We start from the raw sequence: 17,453 nt of genomic DNA on the forward strand, positions 1-17,453 counted from the left end.
CCAGGAACCATAAATCTTTCCATTGCATTCCCCTTGACGGTCTGTTTTGGGACATGGAATCATAGAAAGGTAGAGTTGGATGGGACACCCCAAAGGTCATCCAGCCCAACCCCTTGCAATGCAGGAATCCCACGGCTCAGGAATCCCTGACAGGTGGTCATCCGCCTCCAAGGAAGGAGGGTCAGGCAGCTTGTTTGCGATGAAGACAGATAGCTGGATAAAACATTTCAATGGAAAAGGAGCTGTGTGAGCAGTTAAAATGAAATAAATAAATAAAAATAAACACGTATTTGGAAAGCTCTCCCATCCCCCGCTCTTTAAGTCTAGGAATGTGTCTGGGTCAGATCCAAGACCGTGGAAATGTGGCGGCTCAATTGTCCCTCTGTCCCTCCTCTCTCCTTCCCAAGTGTAGCTTTCCAGACTGGGGCTGGGGAGAGGGTAGCACACACCGAAATTTCCATCATAATATCATCTCCAACGCCTCGCTCTGAATAGAGGCGTTAGGAAAACACATAAGACTGAACGTCTAGACTGGAAGAGAGGGGTGAGGAGAGATGCCCCTGGGGGGGTTGCAAATCTCTGCCCCCTCCCTTTCCCAAGGAGCCAATGAGCTGAGATTTCACTGCCCCCTCCTTCTCTGGGGTGTTTGTGGTGTTGGTGTGGGGGGAGAATATCAACTTCACAGAATAGATGGTGCGTTTTCTTAGGCAGTCTGGTTTCCAAGGCAGATTTCTCCACAAAACAGCAGAATCTAACGGCCCGTAGAAAATGGGCAATTAATTCATTCCCTCCTCCCCGTTTCCCCCCACCCCCGGCACGTCCTAAACCTCACAATGCCTGGGAACCGAAAATAAGAGCTGAACTTGAGAATGGGCGAGCAGGCTGTCTCAAGTTCATTGTCAGCCACAGATCAGACAGCCCCCGGCCCCCAATTCCCAAAGTCTAATACTTTTTTGCATCACACACACTCTGGGGGACAACAAGCAATCTCCGACCACACCACACACACCGCCCTGCAAGCGCCAAGCCCCCTCCACGCTCCTCGGCGAGGACTTTTGCTTTTAAAATTACTTGAAGTAAGAATCCAACTAAGTCCTATTCAGAGCAGACTCCACGAAACCAAGAGACGATGCCATTGGTTGCAAAGTGTCTACTCTGAGTAGGACTCCGTTGGAGATGGCCTGATAAGGACTAGGCTTCAGAAATTGTGCGCAGGGTTGCAACTTTGCTTGCTACTAAGCCCCATTAAACTAAGTGTTTTTGCGAACCAACATGTCATAGAATCATGTCAACCTGATCTTTGTGTCTTGTTTTTACATTACACACAGAAACACAGAAACACAGAGCCCAGGTCTTCTGCTTGTTGTATTCAGAAGCCATTCCCACTAGGCTCAATGGGACTTACTCGCGAGGAGGAAGTGTGTGTTTGGGGTGTGTGTATGTGTGTGTGGAGGGGCGGGACGGGGTTTGTATTCTAAGGCCAAAGCGTTCTGCCTGGTCCTAGTCAACGTTTTATTCTTAAATCAGCCCTGCTCTCAGTTTCATGGGGCTTCTTCCCAAGCCAGCTTGCCAGCTTCTGCAGGCTTCCTCGAGAGTAGATCCCACTGCAGTCCTTGAAGCTGGCTTCCGAGAAAACTCTGCACGTGACCTTAGAATCCTCTGCGCCCCCCCCCTCTCCAAACACGCTTCCCATAGGGACGCAGCACCGCCTGCCTGGCGCATCAGGCCACGGACAGCGCAATTGCAAAGTCTTCCCCACATTTTGACGGGAGACTGGATGCCTCCGGGGGAGCCCGTAAGCAGGGCGTGAATCCCCGGCAGCTGGGACCCAGGGGTAGACTGCCTCTGGCCATGGCAGTTCTATTGCGTTCTCTCTTCATTTCTCGGCCAGCTCTCTTCTATTTCTCTCTCTCTCTCTCTCTCTCTCTCTCTCTCTCTCTATATATATATATATATATATATATATATATATATATATGGTGGAATAGTCCGTGCTAAAAAGCACATCGTTTCACTCCTGCTCTAAGAATTATTACTAAAATAAAAATTGTATTTTAGATTGCTTTTTATTTATTTATAAAAACGCTGGTTTTTATGTACGTTATTGTTATTATTATTTGTATGAATTACCCGCTATTCACCCTAAGGTCCCGGGGCGGGTTAAACCACAACATTAAAAATGAGCCCGCGTTTAAAGTTATGGGGGATTCCCTTCCCCCCCAAAAAAATTATACCCAAAGTTTTATTGATGGAGCATCGGCCAGTGGCTAGTTTGGAGACACACATCGGATTCTGGACCTCTCCATCATTTGGGGGAGACAAATGTTGGTGCCCCCCATCTTATTTTCTCTCTCCAGTCTTTCCTCGAGCATGATTTTTTTTAAAAAAAGAATTATGATGACGATGATGTTCTCACCAACTCCAATAAATTGGGCTTTCTTGTCTGGCCTCAGACGTGTCCAGCAAACCAAGGCGCGCTACCTTTTGTTCAATTCCTCCACAGGGCTTGATTTAAACGCGGCGTTGGCAGCCGCCACCACGTGGGTCGCCCTGCTCTCCTCCTCCTCCCCCCCTAGGAAAATGCTCATTAGCAGAAAAGAATCTAAGAGAGGGGGGCAATTATAATTAGACACCTCCTGATTGCCTCTCTCTCTCTCTCTCTCTCTCACACACACACACACACACTTCCTTCTTCCTCTCTCCCCCCCCCAATAAATTCGCAAGCATCCCATCTCCGCCTCTGAGCTCATTATTCTGATTATACATCTATTGTCGTTTCTCCCGATTGGTAAAGATAATTTCGTGTGTGTGTGTGTGTGTGTGTGTGTGTGTGGCAACAAACGCCATCCATTTTACGCAATAGGCAAAAAAACCCACCACACCACCCTCCCAGTTTTTCTCAATTTAAAACAAATGAATGACTAAAATAACATAAGCGGAATATTAAAATCCCAATGAGGGGCTTTATTCTGCACCCCCCAGCAAAATTCAGCTTTGCCTCTCCTGCTGTTGTTTTAAATATATTTTTCTCATATTCTCGTGGCCTCCAGCCTTTCCCACAACTTACCAAAAGACCAAGATCCCTTCCTTACCCCTGTACGACTCTGAAAGGTTGGTGTGGAGATTTTTAGGAGTCATTTTCACTGGGACAGGTCTCTAGCTTTAAAATATATTTCTGTTTTTAATTAATTCAGATTAATTTCTCCCTCCTGGTTCTCCCCTGCCTCTTTGATCCTCTAACGAGAAAGCAATCCTTTTTATTTTTTTATTTTATAAACGGAGACGGATTTGAAGATGATGTCGTGGGGGGAGGGGGCCCCCCGCTTATTCTGGCAGGATACGTGCAAGCGGAGGACCCCGCAGAAGCCTTCGGAGGAAGCTGGCATCCGGGGCGAGCTTGGGAGATCTAGTCTCCGTGCGTGCGTGTCCCCAAAACCCCAAGTTCCCCGCTTCTCAACGGAGCCAGATGCAAAACAGCGCAGCATAGACTTAAAGGCTAGGGCGCCTCTGAGAATATGCTCAACCTCGGTCAGGAAATTATTTTTATTTTTTCCTGGACCAGAACGGAGCTCACGAGTCCTGTCACACGAAAAATTCACTTTTGCCTCTCCCCATCAGATTTCTTCATTTCAGCAGCCGATTTTTTGGGGGAGGGTAGCGCTTATTAGACAACGGAGAATCCGGCCCTTGCTAATCTGCTACAGATCCACCACTAGATCTTCTGTCCCCTCCCCCCCCCATAGGCGTGTTACACCTGTATTTTCGAGGAGGTGTAAAAGCTGTCAGGTCCTCCTGGCGCATATACAGGGGAGCCGAGATATCTTGGGCCAAAGGCGGCTGGAGATGGTTTGAACAGCTCCGTGAGAAAACGAGCTGCACGGCCGCTCAATTAGACTCTCATTACCATGTATGCAAAATGTGGCAACCGCGAGCCACGGCACTGGCTGGGAGATGGTGCAGGTATCCCTGGGTCATTCTGCCTGCAGTGGCGGATGGGCAGCCTGTATTCGGGGATAGGATGGGGGGGGGTTGTTCCTAAAGCTGGAAGGGTGGGGGTTAGTGGGAATTCTTCAATGGTCAAGGTTTAGCATGTACGAAGAATGATTCTCTCTCTCTCTCTCTCTCTCTCTCTCTCTCACACACACACACACACACACACACACACACACACACACACGGAGAGAGAGAGAGAGAGAGAAGTCCAGTAGCAAAGAAAGTCCGGAAGAACCCAAGGGACTAGAATCTTGGAGCAGAAATTGGCACAGGATGAAATTAACACGTCAACCAAAAAGTCAGAGAGGGATGAAAACAAACCAAAGGTGTAGAGACTGACTAAAACAGAGCAATTTTGTATGCAGCAGGGGGTGGGTCTCTATGATGGAGGGGTTGCGAGTATTTAACCCTTTGGAGGCATGGGTGTCCCAGAATCCTTTCCGGATCTTATGCAAGGCAACGGGACTTTTACTATTAGATTACTGTGCGCGTGTTCAGGATTAGACCACAGAGTGAAATTATTCATTTGTTTCAAATGTATTGAACCTGGCGGCTTGGTTTGCGCAGTGAGGGTTAAAGGAGACTTTCTTTCCACAAGGGAAAGCTTGCCGGCTCGCTTCCCTAGGAGCAAGCCCCGTCGGAGTCCCGCGAATTTACTTCTGAGTAGACATGCCTAGCGCTGCGCTGTAAGGCCCTGAGATAAAGGGCGGTACACAAAATTAATAAATGCTACTACCACTATTGATAATGATCATGCCGGGTACACGTCCATGGAGTGGCCACGCACGGGATGTAGCGGGGCTTACTCCCGAGTCAACACACCTAGGTTAAACCCAAAAAATAGCAGGCAGGATGGCGTTTTGTTCCATTCTAGCCCAAGACTGTCAAGTGAAAGGGGGGGGGGACGATCTGGAAGAGGAAAATGTTGATTGTGAAAAACACTGCGTTATTGTCGGTTTAATCTTAATTTTCTCTCCCTTCCTGCTAATTCTTCTCTACAACAGTCGCAGCAGCCACAAAGAAGCCCCATCTCCTGGAACAAGGACAACAGGGGGTGGCGTGGCGTGTGTGATGTATCTATATGTTCTGTTTTTGTTCCAAGAGATAGCTATAGATGTTATTGATATTATTATGTATTAATTTTGTATGCCGCCTTTCAACCTAAAATCCCAGGGCGTTTCACAATATACCGCGTGTTTCTCAGTTTTCTGGTCCTGCCAAACCCTTTCACAAATAAATCCCAAGGGCTTGCCCCGCACCCCACGCACATTTGCCGTCTGGGACTTGGAGGAGAGTGCCCTGTCATCCCAGATTACATCGGACATTCTCCACCTGAGGCAAAGTCCGATTCAAGGAGCCTTAGAGAGACAACACAGAAAACAAGGCTCGCTTCTCTTACTGGTGGCGACTCCGATGGTAGTTGCTCAACAGTGGACGTCATGTTGTTCCCTTAAAGAGGCAGATTTCAACCATGTCTGCTCTGTCTGAGCGCTCAGGGGAGTGTGGTTGTCTCCCCCCCCCCCCAACACGCCTTCTTCTTCTTCCCTTTATTAATGGAATCGAGATTCTCAGCCCCCACAACTTGCTTTGGAGGAGCTACGCTGATTCAATCATCACCCATAACTAGGAACCACTCTTCTAAGACAATGGAATAATTTGCTGTGATCTGGTCCGATTCCAAACTAGGTATTCTGCAACCTGCCCCTGTACCTGGATTCCCTTAGGTCTGCCCTATTTTTTTCCTTGAAGTCATTAAAAATTATTAGGGGGGGGGGGGAACGAAAATAAAGAAAGCCCCTCCACCCTCCATACCAGGTGAGGCCTGGTCCAGGAAAAGGCAGAGCTGCCTTGTGCTCTCCTTCATCCCACTCCTAATAATAATAATAATAATAATAATAATAATAATAATAATAATAATAATTACCCCGCCCATCATCTGGCTAGGTTTCCCCAGCCACTCTGGGCGGCTTCCAACAAAATATTAAAAATACAACAAAACACCAAACATTAAAAAGTTCCCTAAATAGGGCTGCCTTCAGCTGTCTTCTAAAAGTCAGATAGTTGCTTATTTCCTTGACATATGATGAGAGGGCTTTCCACAGGGTGGGCGCCACCACCGAGAAGGCCCTCTGCCTGGTTCCCTGTAACCTCACTTCTCGCAGTGAGGGAACCTCACTGTCCGGGCTGAACGATGGGGGTGGAGACGCTCCTTCAGGTACAATGGTACCTCAGGTTACAGACGCTTCAGGTTACAGACTCTGTTAACCCAGAAATCGTACCTCAGGTTAAGAACTTTGCTTCAGGGTGAGAACAGAAATCGTGCTCCGGAGGTGCGGTGGCAGCAGGAGGCCCCATTAGCTAAAGTGGTGTTTCAGGTTAAGAACAGTTTCAGGTTAAGAACGCACCTCCGGAACGAATTAAGTACTTAACCCGAGGTACCACTGTATACTGGGCCGAATGAAATCAGTGACAGTCCCTTGACATTGTACCAAGCTGGGTCCGCACCAACAACAATGTGAATGGACTTTATTTAGAGCAAGTCCCATTAAATTGCCTTCGGAGCACGCTGTGGCGAAATCCGGTTACGCAAACCGCCTTGCATCAACCAGCGCAAGGCAACCTGAAATTTTTTTTCCTGCTTAGACAGGAAGTAAAGCCCGCGACCGGGGCAGCAGCGCAGTCGTCTTCCGCAACTTTATTGTTGTGATGAAATGGCCTGGATTGCCTCCTCGCTCTCCCTCCCTGCGGGGAGCACATCGCGTTGCCCAAGCCCCCTTCCCTTCTCTCAGCCGCCACGGCCTTGAGACAAGATCGAGATTTTCCCAAGTATGGATAAGAGAGAGAGGAGGTTTGCTTCCGGCCAAGTTAACAGGCTCAGTTTCATTTACTTCTGTCATAGGATGGATACAAAGGGGTTCTTCGGAGAAACCCACTTCTTGCAGGCACCATCTCAGGTGGCGCTTAGAATCTGGTCCCGAGCCCTAATCCAACTTCTGTGTCACATTCCTCTGGTTTTCGTCAAAGACCCTCGCCCCCCAAATACTATAAATACCCCTCCCCCCAAAAAATCCGCGTTGCATGGAAGCCAACTCCTAGGGGCCGAGGTGCCTTAGCCTCCCCAATAAAATATCTGAGAGGACCAGCCCCCCGCCCCCCAGTTGATGGGCATTGCCATTCAATTGGTGTGTGTGCACTGCATCTTGTGATCTATTATGCAGGGTGGGGCTTACCCCCCCAAAAAAAATCTATTCAACTTGGCACCCCTGCCCCATTGCGCACGTGAATTCCTACTCCATTGCAGTTTCTTCTTCGCGTGAAATCCCCCTCTCCCTTTCTGTCCTGATGATGGAAAAAAGGAATGGACGGGATCGCTCTGCATCCCTGAGCCCACTAGCTTTGAAGAAAGAAAGAAAGAAAGAAAGAAAGAAAGAAAGAAAGAAAGAAAGAAAGAAAGAAAGAAAGAAAGAAGCTCTATATTAATTTGTACAGTGGTACCTCAGGTTACACACGCTTCAGGTTACGCACGCTTCAGGTTACATACGCTTCAGGTTACAGACTCTGCTAACCCAGAAATAGCACCTTGGGTTAAGAACTTTGCTTCAGGATGAGAACAGAAATCGTGCTCGGGCGGCGCAGCAGCAGCAGGAGGAGGCCCCATTAGCTAAAGTGGTGCTTCAGGTTAAGAACAGTTTCAGGTTAAGAACGCACCTCCGGAACGAATTAAGTACTTAACCCGAGGTACCACTGTACTGTACAGTATATGCTTTGCTCATCCGGGACTTCATTAGTTACTGGGCGCGTCAAAAACTACGCTCTCCAGGAAGGCTGGTCATGTTTGGCTTAATCTATAAGCCAGAATAGGGGAAGTTCAGGCCTGTGGGCCAGATGTGGCCCTCGCAACCCCTTTTTCTGGCCCTCGCGACATTCCTTCCCCAGTCACACCCACCAGCCTTACTTCGCGCTCTCCCTTGAGCTCTTTTGCATGGCAGGAACTTGCTTGCCTGGAGGGAGGCTAGAGCGAGGCGCCAGTGTAGAAGCTACCAGAAGGGAAAACTTACATGCATTTTTCTTTCGAATATGGCCCCGGCAAGATGGCAAAAAAGGGAATGTGGCCCTTGAGCCAATGAAGGGCCCGCAGCCCCGCACTTCTTCTTTACGCGCTGATACACCACCAAAGGGGGGGGGTGAGGATGTCTGCAAAGCGAACCGCTTCGGCAATGAACGCATCTCAATGTGTATGGGGGTGGAATCCCACCAGCTCTGTGCCTTAAAATTAGGATTCCCCCCCCCCGCGCGCCGTGCGGTGTCGCCATGGTTTCAGTTGTCCAGATGTTTCCTTTACTCTTGAAGAGGTGGACCAAAAGAGACGAAAAATTGGGGGAACAGGACCCTGGGGTATAACGCCACCCACCAGGTCGTTAGAGGGAAGATGGGAGACGTCATGATAATTATTTTCTACTATATATTAGGTGCACGATCCTATTATTATTCCTTGGGGGCTCTTTGAAATTGAATCGGTCGTGGGTGGGGGAAGAGATTCATTGTATAATCTTCATTTTTGCATTTTCAAAAATATTACCCAAGTACAAGGTCCAACCCCCCAGTCCTGCGAGCATTCTCACGCTGAAGCATTGAATGGGGTTTACGTCGCCAGAAGAGCCCTGCTGGAGCAGGCGAAACAGCCCACCTCGTCTTGGAAGGAAAGGGCCTTGGCTCAGTGTCGGCTTTGCCTGCAGGTTCAAATTCAATCTCCCTCTGTGGCTGAGACCTCCGCGCCGCTTCTCTGAAAGTACCACGGAGAAAGTACCACTGGCAGCTGCAAGCCAGTGTAGGCAATACTGAACTCAATGGGCCCATAGTCTCGGTGTAAGGTAGCTAGTTGTCTGTGTTCCCTGGGAAGTAGGAGCACATGAGGCTTGGGGCTCCTCTGCTGAAAAGGGCTCTGGACGTGGCTGCCTAAAGCGCCTGTGCTTGTGATCGGGGCGCCTCCCTCCCCGTCGCCATCAGCTGAAACCTATCAATTTTTATTTGTTTGTTTGTTTTATTTCTTACATTTATACCCCTCCTTTTCCTCCAAGGAGCTCAAGGCGTTGCACACGGTCCTCCTCTCCCCCATTCTATCCTCACATCAACACTGTGAGTTAGGTGAGCCTCTCGTGCGCAGTGGAACGAGCTCCTTCTCAGGAAGGCGCTTGGGGACATAGCGCAGCTGATGCGCGTCGGAGGGTGCTACTATCTGCTATTTGCTTTTGCACCGCCATAGGAGAAACTGAGGGATAATGGTAGGGTTTCCACAGATGGGAGGGGCACTGTCTACAAAGCATCGCTTAAAAAAATCTCATCGAGAGATATACAAGCCTGCGCGTACACCTCTCCAACTGAAACAGACCACTGCCTGGTTTTCTAAAATAAGCTGCTTCGTTCTGGAGGCATCCTGTCCTTTACCTACCCAGGTACACTCCCCACCCGCGCAGTGCCTTCCTTTGTTACGGGTTCCTCTTTCTCTCCCTCTCCCCACAGCAGTCAAACTGTGATTGTAAGCGCCTTGGGGCCAAGACCTGCGGTTTGCTTCTTTTGTAGAAAGCAAAGGCACACCGATGACGCAGCATGAATGAATGTCATGTCCTCTCAGCAGCAACTTTTAATCCTTTCTAAACCAGAAACCTCGAAAGCAAAGACCCCCCCCCACAATCGTCCCAAAAAGTATTATTTAGAATTCCATTATGGCTACTTTATTCTCCTTCGACAGCTAGCCGCGTGAGCGACCTGCTGAGCTGGAAAAGGCAAGCATAAATGTTTTAAATTAAATGTTTTAAATTAAATTATATCGTGGATAAGTGGGAACAAGCTGTATAGCAGGGGGTGGGTCTTTTTCTACCTATGCAAGTAGAAACACAGATGAGCGGGAGAGGGGTTGTACCTTGCTCTCTTTGCTCATCAAATGGTCATCTGATGACTTGCACCCCTATCAGGGCGATCTAAGCTAGCCAAATGGAGAAATCTCTCCGCCCACCCCAGCGCCCTGTCGACTTTCATTTTCCTTAAACTTTTTTTTCTTCTGCCGCAGCCAAAATTAGAAGGACAGGGAATTTTGCTTAGGGTGATTGGATCATGCCCCTGGGAGGAAGGTACGCCAACCCACCTACGCTAACATAATATGGAGAAACGCATCTGAGAAGCCACCTTGGGAGGGTTTATGTATTGGGGGCGGGGAACTGACATGCCGGAAAAGGCACAGGAAAGAAGAGGGGTTTTTTTAAAAGTGAAAAAACGTGAAAAAGTTCCAAACACCTTTCTCTCCCTGCACGCCCCGTATCTCAAACATTTGTAAACAAATAGTTTTAAAAACAAAACAAACATAATATCTTAATCCAAGAGGGTTCCTAAATGTTTACTTGTAAATCGGTTCTAGTGAATTGGATTGGATTTACTCTCATGTAAGCCTACCCAGGGCACGCTTTACTAAGAAAGATTAAGGGAGAATAAGCCTCATTGGACTCCGTGGGATTTGACTCCTAAATAAAGCCTATAGGATTGTGCTACCGCGTAAATCGCCACTTTCGAGGATTGTTTTTACGTATTTTTCTACAGCTTAACAAAAACAGGTAGCGATTAACCCGTTTTCAAAATACGCTCACTATTAAAAATGCAATTTATACAACATTGGGAGAAGGTGTTGTAAAATATGTTGTCATTTCCGAACAAGAACAGAAAAACATTGAAAGCAATTGGAAGTGAGAGACCTTTCCCTGGAACGAGCCTGCAACATCAGAGTATCTTCCGGAGCGCAGATCATTGTCCAAGCGTGTCTGCTCTCCACGTGTGACCGAGTGTGGCTCAGAAGGATGCCCGCCTCTGTTCCGAGGAATTGATGAATGGAATAAAACCAAGTGATTAGAAATCTGCCTGTGTTTTTGGGGGGTCTTTGTGCTCTTCGAAGTTGACAGGTTAATTTATCAGCTAAAGTAATGGTCCAAACCCGACTCTACAAAAGAGTTCAGGGAAAGACCCTCTGGGTATAAAATATTCTGAGGACACAGACTTGCCTTGGGATGTCTAGATGCACAACAGGAGCGGGGGCCAAGGACCAAGGATAGCTTCTCAGGGCAACCTGCTCTACATGACTACTCAGAAGTAGGCTCCCTCGAGTTCCACGAGGGACTGGAGTCTCAGAAAGGGAAAGTGTCTCCCGTTCTCCAGAAATCACCCCCTTTGCTTTTTTTCTTAGGTCTTATATTTTGAAGGAGCCAGAAAGTATGACTTGAGACGCACAAATTGAGCAGCAAATGAATCCAGCCTACTCAGAGCAAAAGGTACTAGATCTCTGCTAGCCGTGCCCATTTCCCCCCATTCTGAGTAGGACTTGACATTGGCTTAAGTCCTGCAGGATTTTTCCAACGCTGAAAATGTGGGAGCCTGCTCGTTTCTCACAAAAAAAGAGAGATGGATCCTGCCTGTCCATTTAGCCTCGTAGCTCAGGTCCTACAAATGCTAGAAACTTTCTTTTATTACTATTTTATTTCTTAGTGGAGAGCTGCGGATTGGGGTTTAGGGAGGGAAGATTTCCTCCGTGGACGCCCGTGAGTCGAACGCAATTTTAAATTTGCAAGGCACTCCTTGAGATTGGCCCTTTCTCCAAGCCCCGCGCAAGAGCCCAGCAGGGCCGGAGGAGGCGTCCTCGGCGCTCCCGCCGCCCTAGTCCGCGCCAAGGGCGAGGGCTGGAAACAGTGAGAGCCCCTTTCGCTGGCGGGACACCGCGCCCTCCGCCCCACGTAGTTCAGGGACTCTGAGTCTCTGACTCCGAGGATGGGCGGGTGCATAGCTGCCAACTCCCTGGGTGCCCGAGCACCCACAAAATTCCCATGAAGGGGCCAGGTACCCACAAATTTCGTTGCCAGGGCCATGCACGCTGCATGGCACCCACGGCCGCGGGCACCCACAGTTGCGGGGCCAAAAAGGGTGTCCCTTTCCGGGGACATTGTTTTAGGATTGGTCTGCATTTTGTCATAGGGGGTGGAGGGAAATAGCTTTTAAAAAATATTAGCCCTGGCAAGGGGGAGGCGAGGGGTGACCTTCTCTCTCCAAAATTATTTGCTCCTTTTCGTTTGCTTTCCAGTCGTTTCTTCCACTGTCCACACTTTCCCGTATCATTCTCTTCACCTACACGTTGCCTTCGCCCTTCCTTCCGTGCCTTTCAACTTTTCATTTCATTTCGTTTTTTAAAAAGAACCCTTCCTTCCTTTCTCCTAAATAATATTTTTAAAAGCGTGGCGCATTGAGTTGAAATATTATGTATGCATATACACATTATAACGGGTGCGGAATGGGTGCGCGCGCGCGCGCACACACACACACACACGCGCGCGCGCGCGTTAAGAGGATTGTCACAGATAAGCGAAATGAGGTCTAAAAGAGCTTTTTCCCCCCTGCTCAAAAAGCTGCCCCAGAGAGTCGCTTTCCGTCAGCGCAGACAGTACTGTATTGAGCTAAGTAAACCAACGGGCAGGAAGTGCAGTGCCACTTCCTGTGTTCATATGCCATTTGGGGAAGAGTTGCAGTGGAGCACCTGCTTTGCACTCGGAAGAGCCCCAATTCATCCTCCAGCATCTTCCCCCATCTGAAACCCTGGAGAGCCGCTGCCGGTCAGTGTAGGGAATGCTGAGCTAGGTGTCCAATAGTCAGTATGTAAGGGCAAAGGAAGGAAGGCCGGAGGGACTTGTTTTGTAACAGAAAAGAGGTTATGAACAGGGGCAGGAGAGAACTGGGGCAAAAGTGGGAAGGAGCCCCAGTGGATTGGACTGGGAGGATTGGACTGGGACCCCTGCCCCAAGAAAAATCCAGACTTTGGGCTGTGGAAACTCAAATATATACAGTATGCAGATTTTTAAAAAGCAATTCTGTAACGAAAGAAAAAAAAATCACTGCATCTGCTGTCTTGAACTATAAATCAGGGGTCACCAACACAGCACCCATGGGAGCACTGGCACTCTTGAGGTCTACCCCCACCCTGTGCCCACAAAGCCTCTGAGTCCCCACCCTCACTCACAGCCCCCTTGGTTATGAGCTGGTGAAGGTGGTTACCTTTTTCTCCCTTGAGAGGTAAATAGATCAGGAGGAGGAAGTTAGAAAAAGTGACACTCTTTCTCACTTCCTGTTTCAGCTCTATGTGCTTCTGAAGGCTGGGATCTACTGGCTGCAATTTTTATTCAAATACCCTGGAAAAGCAAAGTGAACATGTGTGCGATTTCTCTCTTTCTCCTCCCCTGCTTTTTTTTTGGATGGGAGGGGATCTGATCAAGGGGAGAGAAACAACTTGCTGGTGTGGCACACCCATGGGACTCCTCACTCCAAATGACCCACGGGCCTAAAAAGGCTGACAAGCCCTGCTGTAAATGATGGAATTGGAAAGCGTGACCTGCTTCAAATATTTGTTTCAGCTCTAATTTGGGCACACGGTTGCCCTGAGGATCTGTAGCAGCCTTTGCCAACTTGGTGCCCTCAGGGGCTGGTTTTGAATTGAAAACTGCTGTGCTGGCTGGGGCTGATGGGAGTTGTAGTCCAAAACAACCAAAAGGCGCCAAATTGGAAAAGGTAGACTTGAAGGACACAACCTATCCACATATAATTGTGATGTGAGACGGGTCAAGTGAGGAGCATGATGTGGAGGTGGAGGGGGGAAGACTGGGGAGGGTTCCAAGGGCCACACAGAAAGGCCTGGAGGGCCTCATTTGTCCCCTTGACCTGAGGTTCCCCTTTGCTGCACCATTTTGGGACTTTTTAGTTTAGAAAAAAAGGGAAGTAAAAGGTGATATGATAGAATTTTGTAAAATTATCCCTGAGAACACTAGAACTCTGGGACAATCCAACAGAGCTGAATGTTAGAAGATTCAAGGTAGATCAAAGAAAGTACTTCCTGCGGCGCAGAGTTAAACTATGGAACTCCTTCCCACAGGAGACAGTGACTGCCACCAATTTAGATGTCTTTGAAAGAGGATTGGGCATATTCACAGAGAAGGCTGTCAGTGGCTGCTAGCCATGATCTTGCTCTTTCTCCCAAAGGAGCCCAGGGTGGCAAACATCAAAATGTCACAGTCAGAGGCAGAGTAATGCTTCTGAATACCAGCAGGAGGGGAAAGTGCTCTTCTGCTCTGGTCCCGCTTGTGTGCTTCTGGTTTGCCTCTGAGAACAAAATGCTCGACTAGATCAGTGTTTCCCAACCTTTTTTGGGCAAAGGCACACTTGTTTCATGAAAAAAATCTCGAGGCACACCACCATGCCAGATGGGGAAAGGTCACTTTTTACTTATGTAAAAAAATAATAAAAAAATAGTAACAGCATAGAAGGTAATGGTTAGGCTAGCATCCCTCTTCCAAATATGCTAGGTTTTTATTTGCAGGGACTGTTCTACATGGGAAAGCATTCAGCACTGTCATTCTCCCATCTGCCATCTGAATTGGTACTATTCTGGGTCAACTTACTCTGCTGCATGTGTAGATGAAAATGGCACCAAGTGTGGGGGAGGGGGCAGAACAGGTTTCAGATACAGGATATTAAGCATACACGTACTTCAGATTGAACTGGTTGCTTGCTTTGCAAGTTTTCATTTCCCAAATGACTGCCTTGGCAAGCGCAATACCTACCAGGCTCAACGCCGGTCTCGCGCTGCCGCTTCCCGCGCTCTCAAGGACCTGGGAGGAGGAAGGCGTGAAGGGAATCCCGAAGGCGCGAAAACCTCGCGCATGCGCAGGCCTTCCGCCTGCGACAGCCCAGTAGGCCGGCCGAAACGAGCGGCGATGGGATGTGGGAGGGAGCTCGCTCGCCGCCCCGCGTGTGCCTATGTGGGGCACGTTACAGCCCCGTGACGTCAGCGCCACGCAGGCAGCCAGGCAGGCAGACGGCGAGAGCCCCGCGCTGGGCGGCCTCTCCTCGCCGCTGCCGCCCCGCCTCTCGCCGCCCGACTCGCCCGCCTCCCTCCCACGGCACACCAGGCAACGTCTCGCGGCACACTAGTGTGCCGCGGAACACTGGTTGGGAAACACTGGACTAGATAGGCCACTGATCTGATCCACATGTATAGGAATTGTCTTCGGGACCTGAGAACTCTGTATAAGAGCAGGCCTGGTGAAGAACAAGCTTCCAGTTATCTCAGCAGCGATGTATTGGCAAAGCAGTAAAGTATGATATAATAAGTAACAAGGGCCCCAGCTGTTGGAAGAGGCAACCGCTGTTGGCATGTTTCTTCCCTGAGTGTACAGTGAGAATCAGGTGAGGAGCAGAGGGGCTGGAGGGGTGGGAGGGAGGGGAGTTGGGGGGGTGAGAATGCCACGGGACATCTGCCAACATTATTTCTGGCTGCCATTGTTCGAGTCTCTCACGATTACAGGCTCAAAAACCCATTCTCCGCATTAAGAGGGCTCCTTCAGCTGGGATGGGAGGCTAATTGCTAATTAGCCCCCCTTCTCTCCCCCCTCCCACCACTCTGCCCCTTCCTCTGTGCCCGAAGGGGAAGTGGGGAGGGGAGGGGGTGACAAAAATTCTTCAGCTGTTGCTTGCAAATTGCAGGCCTTCTTTGGCAGACCAGCACCTGCTTATGGGGCTCAGCGCCTTTTGATTAGAAACATGGCGGTTCTTTTCCACATGGCTTGGTACATTCCTCTTAATGTGTGCCTCTCTCTGGGTGTGTAAAAAATTAAAAATAAATGGGGGGGGGGGAGGGGGCTTATTGCCCTATCTCCAGATTTCCCAAGTGATCAGGTGGAATCTTTTAGTCCCCGAGGGGCCACACCAGATTTGAGGCGTACATTTCTTGCTTGTCCTGAGGTGTGATTAATTTAATTATATACGAGTTGCTTTACAGATGTCTTACCAGAGTCCAAACTGGGTTGTGTAGCAGTTTATTCCGTATCCCCAATATTTTCCCAACTGTGAATTTCTGCATTATATTTGAGCTTTTGCATAGTTTCCAGAGAAGTGATGGAATACAGCTCATGTTTGGCGCTCGTTTCCATGTTATTTCATAAAATAAATAAATAAATAAAAATCTGCTTGCAGCCCCGTTAGCCCAGATGATGGTAGAAGTAAAGTGATGACATCTGGGGCAGGATATTGGCATGCCGTCCTTTCCTGCTGTTTTCAAGACTTGTGCAGAATAGATGGGAGAGTAGCAATGTTGTTCATCGTTGTGTGGGTCCATGCCTGCTGGTGTGAATGAATTTTAGCACAACCTGGCGGTATATCAGTCAAAAAGTCACTTTTCCATAACTCAACAGGCATTTGCAGGTTGAAAGGAACATTAGAAAACAGAAGTACTAGCATCATAATCACAAAAACGAACACAATATTCCCCATGTCTGAATGCACCCTTTGTTTCAGAACAGTCTAGGCCTCACCATGCCCCAATTTATTAATTTAAAATATTGATTTCCTGCCTCTTATTCATACTGATTTACAGCCTGAACCTCCGGGTTCAGGTTGTAAATCAGGATGTGTATCAACTGAGACAAGGGGAGTGGGACCTCAGGCTTGGATGCAAAATGTGCCCTGCCCCCCGCTGCCACATCCCTCACTGGCCTGACTCGGCACCCTTCTCAGTTGCTTTTTCCTGGCTGGAATGTGTCCTTGGATTGCAAATACAGCGGTACCTCGGGTTAAGTACCTAATTCGTTTCGGAGGTCCGTTCTTAACCTGAAATGTTCTTAACCTGAAGCACCACTTTAGCTAATGGGGCCTCCTGCTGCCGCCACGCCGCCGGAGCCCGATTTCTGTTCTCATCCTGAAGCAAAGTTCTTAACCTGAAGCACTGTTTCTGGGTTAGCAGAGTCTGTAACCTGAAGCGTATGCAACCCGAGGTACCACTGTAATGCATTTCCTTGCCTGGATAGGGAGTGGAGAGGCCTGTAGGTGTGAAGGAGCTTCAAATTTTCGCATGGCTGGAATGCAGCCGATGTATAAAGGGAAGCGCCCCCTCCATAGCTGTGCCCATTTCCCCCTGGTCCCGCCCACTTTGTGCCTCAGGCACCGCCCACTGTGGATCATAGCCCCACCCACCACTGGATGCTTATAAGGTTACAGTGGTACCTCAGGTTGCATATGCTTCAGGTTACAGACTCCGCTAACCCATAAATAGTGCTTCAGGTTAAGAACTTTGCTTCAGGATGAGAACAGAAATCGTGCTCTGGCGGCGCGGCAGCAGGAGGAGGCCCCATTAGCTAAAGTGGTGCTTCAGGTTAAGAACAGTTTCAGGTTAAGAACAAACCTCCGGAACGAATTAAGTACTTAACCTGAGGTACCACTGTATACTGAAAAAGGTTCCTCACCACTGAGCTAGACTTAACACTATTTATTTTGACTGGCAGCAGCTTTTGGGAAGGGAGGAGGAGGAGGTCTTCCTTTCCTCTTGCCTGTGAAACCCTTTTTGCTGGGAATGGGGCATTACTACTGAGCAACTTTCCCTGCAAATT

The sequence above is a fragment of the Podarcis vaucheri genome, assembly GCF_965113315.1.
Source record: "Podarcis vaucheri genome assembly, chromosome: 16".
NCBI lineage: Eukaryota > Metazoa > Chordata > Lepidosauria > Squamata > Lacertidae > Podarcis > Podarcis vaucheri.